Source organism: Pseudopipra pipra, unplaced genomic scaffold (genome assembly GCF_036250125.1).
Source record: "Pseudopipra pipra isolate bDixPip1 unplaced genomic scaffold, bDixPip1.hap1 HAP1_SCAFFOLD_155, whole genome shotgun sequence".
Lineage (NCBI taxonomy): Eukaryota > Metazoa > Chordata > Aves > Passeriformes > Pipridae > Pseudopipra > Pseudopipra pipra.
This window is the reverse complement of record NW_026990634.1, coordinates 59,704-65,202: the sequence shown is the minus strand read 5'-3', so window position 1 is coordinate 65,202 and position 5,499 is coordinate 59,704. Positions and strand designations below refer to the sequence as shown.

Sequence of the window (5,499 nt, the reverse complement as noted above, 5' to 3'; positions counted from 1 at the left end):
CCGCGCCGCTCCCCTTCCCGGCGCCGCAGCCCGCGCCGCGCCGCTCCCCTTCCCGGCGCCGCAGCCCGCGCCGCGCCGCTCCCCTTCCCGGCGCCGCAGCCCGCGCCGCGCCGCTCCCCTTCCCGGCGCCGCAGCCCGCGCCGCGCCGCTCCCCTTCCCGGCGCCGCAGCCCGCGCCGCGCCGCTCCCCTTCCCGGCGCCGCAGCCCGCGCCGCGCCGCTCCCCTTCCCGGCGCCGCAGCCCGCGCCGCGCCGCTCCCCTTCCCGGCGCCGCAGCCCGCGCCGCGCCGCTCCCCTTCCCGGCGCCGCAGCCCGCGCCGCGCCGCTCCCCTTCCCGGCGCCGCAGCCCGCGCCGCCCCGCTCCCCTTCCCGGCGCCGCAGCCCGCGCCGCGCCGCTCCCCTTCCCGGCGCCGCAGCCCGCGCCGCGCCGCTGCCCTTCCCGGCGCCGCAGCCCCCTCCGCTCCAACTCCCGCCATTCTGCTCCAGTCCCTCCGCTCCAGCCCCTACCCGAATCCAATACCAACCCTAAATCTAATAGCAACTATAATACCTGCTCACGTTAGGAGTCCTTTTCTTTGTCAGGCTCTTTACCTATCCTGATTTTAAGTCAGAGATGCAAAACAGGTGCTGCTGCTCCCAGAGCCTTTATACTGTCTTGGATTGGGCTGCTCCCTTTCTCCCGGGGCCTCAAGGGAAGGGAGGTGGGCACGACCAGGGGTATATTAACCCCAGCCTTTGGTCAGGGAAGTCATTCAGCAGGCAGGCTTCAATGGGATAAGAGCTCTCCCTTTCTTTCATTTAATGGCACTTCTCAAGCTATTCCTGCTTTATTAAAGCATCAGCTTTGGTATCCAAAGAAGCAGAGCTGTATATGGTAATGAAGAGGATTACACTCACATGCAGGGTTTTTAAATTTAATAACTTGGTGTTGCTAAGCTGCTTTTATAATTGGTTATCTCTTTTTCTTTTCCTTAGGAGCCTTGCATATTTTGGGATTTCCTGATCATCTCAACTGCAGTTTGGCATTTTTTCACCAGTGTTATCCAGTCCTCAGGTGAAGCTGCTCTGTGTTGAAGATGTTACAGACACTCAGGTTTGCAAGTAGTCAGTGGGGGGTTACAGCCCACAGATAGAGTGAGGGCTGGGGTGCCAGTTAGGAATTGCTAGGGTTTTTTTGAGGTAGTATGGGTGGAAAGCAGTGTCCAGGAGCCCCCTAAATGCCTGTGAAGGCACCCACTGACTTTTCAGATGTGCTACTTAAGTTTTCTTCTCATTCACCCAGATATTCTGTGCAATTACAGCTGCAGTCTTTGGCTGCAGGCAGTGACCCTGGGTGGTTTGCCTAAAGAGAAGGGAGACTCTTTGAGCTCTCCCCATCTATCTGGGTGACTTTGGTTAGGGTTTCTTTACCATGTCAGAGGGGTAGGGTGTAAAGCAGAGTTGAACAGAACAGAGGCCAGAGGAGCAGAGCAAGAAGGTGGGTCATCACCTGACATCAGCACAAAGATGTGGCTTTTAGCTCCACGTTTACTTGTGTGTTAAGGATTTTGTTGTTTGGGTTTGTTTTTTCTTTGTTTTCAGCTGCAGAGCCCTGGGCCCAGGAGGCTCTAGGCACTGGAGGGGAGGTGGTCCCGGTGAGCAAGGTGAGCATTGACTCCAGGACAGAACTAGATGGTCTTTTACAGGTGTTGTGGTGAATCTGTGCACATGCTTTGTTTCTTGTGTTTTCCAGGGGTTCTGCCACCTTCTAACAGACAGTCCAGTGCTTCAGGGCCCCTGCTGGTAAGAGGTCACTGTGGAGGAGAGGTAGGTAGGAGCTACCCCAGGAAAGGCATCCTTTCAGGCAGTACCTCAGTCTGTACATTTGCCTTTGGCTTTTTTACTTTGCAGAGAATGTGTGCAGCCTGAGAGGGCCGGAGCCACCTGCCAATTAGGTTTGATGGTCTTCAGCTGTCCTTGTGAGTAATCTCCTAGTACTACGAGGGTCATCAATTAAGGCTGGACCTTTCCCAGTTGCAGGTGCCATCCAGCCTGCCTTTGGCAAAGGAGGAGCATTGAGGTTGAGTCGGGGAGGTAGGGAGTAGGTGCTGGGGTCTCCCTTACTTTCAGAAACACCCATAACTTTTTTTCTCACACCCCCAGGTACGGCACACGGTGACGGCAGCAGCCTCTGACTGGGATCAGAGCCAGTGGCCTGAGAACCTCTCAGCTCAGGGGAGGGTGAGCAGCCAATTGCAGGGTTATCTCCCACGTGCTGCCCAACTCTTGTGTCAGTTTCTGTTTTCTTTCTCGTAGCCAACCGAGTCAGTGATCACAGGACCCTCTGAGCCAGCCGGGCGTCCTTCCTTCACATCGAAGATGGATTCACATCCCCAGCTGTGGGAAAGATAAGTGGAGGACTCCCACCTGGAGAGGGGATGAGAGCTGGGTCCAGTTTTATGGTTAGGAGGGAGGGATTTTCAAATGAGCCCAGGGGAAAGGGTCTGCCCTAACAGGCCCTTGGCACACATAGGAGGAGCAGTTTACTTTTCATCATGGAGTAGGATGTGCAGGGCAGAGCTGTTCAGGTCTGTGTCATGTCCTTTGTCCAGTCTGTGTTTCGTGTCTTACTATTCACAGTCACCACATCTTTGCTTTCTGCCCTCAAAGCTCTTATCTGAGGCATCATTCCTAGGGTCTTGAACCTCTGCACTGCCCAGCCCAGTGCCCATACCATCCGTTCTTTGGCTCACTAGCTTGGATGTGCATCAGAATCGCATCTGAGAAGTGTCAGGTCAGGTGTCTTTTACAGCCTCCTTACAGGTTGTATCGGTGGCTGTGCTGTGCAGTCATCTCTTGTAACCGCCTGGGATTTCTGAGAGTTTAAGAAGATTCTGAACATAGCCTTGTCTCCCATCCATCTTAGCAATTTTGTAGGCAGTTCTTGTCCCAGGCCATTCTGTTAGAGTGTCTTTTCAGGCTCCCCAGAGCCTCCTCCGTTCAGTCTCACCGTATCCTCCGTCTTCTCGTGCGGCAGCACATCCATTTTGGCGTCATTCCTTTCTCAGAGTTCTCTCTCCTGGTTGCACCACAGCACTTGTCTGGAAATGTGTCCTTGGAGTTTGTGTTGGGCCTGGAACTGCTCTGCCCTGCAGTGTAGACTTGGGGGTAGGTGGAGTAGAAAGGAGACTTCCCGGTTACCCCATGGATAGGCTTAGGCACTGAGGACCTTAAAGTTAGGTCAGTGTTTGTTTGTGCAGGTTGTCTTTGGACCCCAGAGGGCTTGTCTAAGGAGAAATTAGAATTGCACAGCAGCTAAAGTCCCCCTGTATATATGGCTGACTTTGGTAACTCATTTCTTTGCAGTGTCAGAGGGACTGGATGTAAAGCAGAGATGAACAGAAGAGGCTGGAGGAGCACAGTCAGAAGGTGGGTTGTCATGTGAGGTCAGAGCCAAGACATGACTTTTGGCCCTAGGGTTACTTGATCATTTGGATGGTTTGGTGGTTTAGTTTTGTTTTTTTTATTTTTTTTTTTTTAAGATGCAGAGCCCTCAGCCCAGCAGATGACAGGCACCAGAGGGAAGGTGAGCCTGGTGAGCAAGGTGAGCAGTGACTGCAGGACAAAACTAGCTGCTCTTTTGCAGGTGGTTTACTTGTGGTGAAACTGTGTACATACTTGTTTTTTTGTTTTCCAGGCAATGCACCGACTTCTAACATACAGTCCAACGTGACGGGGACCCTGCCTGTAAGAGGTCACGGTCAAGGGGAGTCAGACAGAAGCTGCCATGGGAGCAGCAAACTCTTGGGCAGTATCTCAGTACTCACACTTGCCTCTGGGTTGTTTTGCAGGAGACGTACGAAGCCTCACAGGGCTGAAGCCAACTCACAGTGAGGTGACGGACACGGTTTGGTCCTCTGGAGCTGTCCTTGTAGGTAATCTCCGAGTATTGAAAGGATCAGCAATGAAGGATTGAGCTTTTTTGATTGCACGTGCCATCCAGCTAACCTTTGGGAGCAGATGAGCGTTGGAGGTGAGTCGGGGAGGCAGCAGGAGGAGCAGGAATCCACTGCAGCTATAGAGATGCCCTCTAATTTTGTCTCTCTCTCGCTCATGTGTCCCAGGAGATGATAGCACCTTGTCCAAGTCTGGTCAGAGCCTGTGACACGAGGACCTGCCTCGGTGACAGTGAGTTGAGGGATCGTGGGGGCTGGGGCCACGTGCCTCAGTACTCAGATCTGGAGTCTGGTTTTCTTTCTTGCAGTTGACTCCGAGTACTCTGATGATGGCAGGAACCTCTGAGGCAGCCCAGGTGCCCGTCCTGTGCATCCAAGATGGATTGGCATCCCCTGCTCTTGGCAAGATAAGTGCAGGGCAAAGCCCCAGAGAGGGGTTGGGAGTTGGTGCAAGTCTGTGCCTCGCCTGGAGGGATTTTTGAAATTAGTCTGGTGCAGGGGGTATCCTGTGACAGGTTATTTGGACGCATCAAAAGAAGGGCTTACTTTTTATCATGGGATTCCTGTGTGCAGGGCAGAGCAGTTCCAGTCTGTGTCACATCCTTTGTCTCATCCCTCTGTTTTGTGTCCTTCGTCTCTTAATTGTGTCACATGGTGTGTGTGGTCACAGGTGTGGGGTGTCTCACTTGGGGTCAGCATGGACCTGCTCTGCCCTCCTCCGTGGATCAGTGGGTGGATAGAATATTTCTCAGTCTCACATGAACATGTCAGTTCCCTTAGACAGTGGAGCCGATGGCTGTCCAGTCTGTGAGCAGGATGGTCTTGCAATGCCCTGCTTGGGTGTCTAGAGTCCCGGCTAGGTAGAGTAGGAACCAGTGTCTAGGGTTTAGAGGTTTTTGGCTTTCGTTGTGAGCAATCCCTAAATGTTTGAGAGCTGAGTGTTTGAGCATTTGCCCATTTCATTTGCAGGGGCAGTGTTGGGAGCAGCTGAAGAGAGAGGAACCTTGTAGGTGAGTTGGGGAGGCAGCAGGAGGAGCGGGGATCCACTGCACCTTTAGAGATGCCTTCTAAGTTTGTGTCTCACTCATTCAGGTATCCTGGAATGTGACATCCACAGTGTCCGACTCCGGTCACGGCCTGGGTGCTGGTGAGTAGTGGGATCACTGTGGTTTGAGCCCCATGCCACACAACTCACGTATTGCTTATGGTTTTCTTTCTCGCAGTTGACGCCGAGTAGTCTGACGATGGCAGGAACCTCTGAGCCAGCCCAGGTGCCCCTCCTGTGCATCAAAGCTGGATTGGCATCCCCTGCTCTCGGAAAGATAAGTGCAGGGCCAAGTCCCAGGGAGTAGTTGGGAGTGGGTGCAAGTATGTGCATTGCCTGGAGGGATTTTTGCAATTAGTCCGGTGCAGGGGGTATCCTGTGACAGGTTATTTGGACGCATCAAAGGAAGGACTTACTTTTTATCATGGGATTCAGGTGTGCGGGGCAGAGCAGTTCCGGTCTGTGTCACGTCCTGTGTCTCGTGCGTGTTTTGTGTCACGTCCTGTGTCTCGTGCGTGTTT

At 53.7% G+C, this 5,499-nt stretch overlaps 1 long non-coding RNA gene across 1 annotated transcript; it reads left to right on the top strand.

Moving 5' to 3' along the window:
* The first annotated feature begins 3,207 nt into the window (after positions 1 to 3,207).
* Positions 3,208 to 3,968, top strand: LOC135408053 (uncharacterized). The gene is made up of 4 exons (XR_010427202.1): positions 3,208 to 3,406; positions 3,520 to 3,581; positions 3,675 to 3,724; positions 3,829 to 3,968. It is a non-coding gene; the product is annotated as an uncharacterized LOC135408053 (long non-coding RNA).
* Positions 3,969 to 5,499: the final 1,531 nt, after the last annotated feature.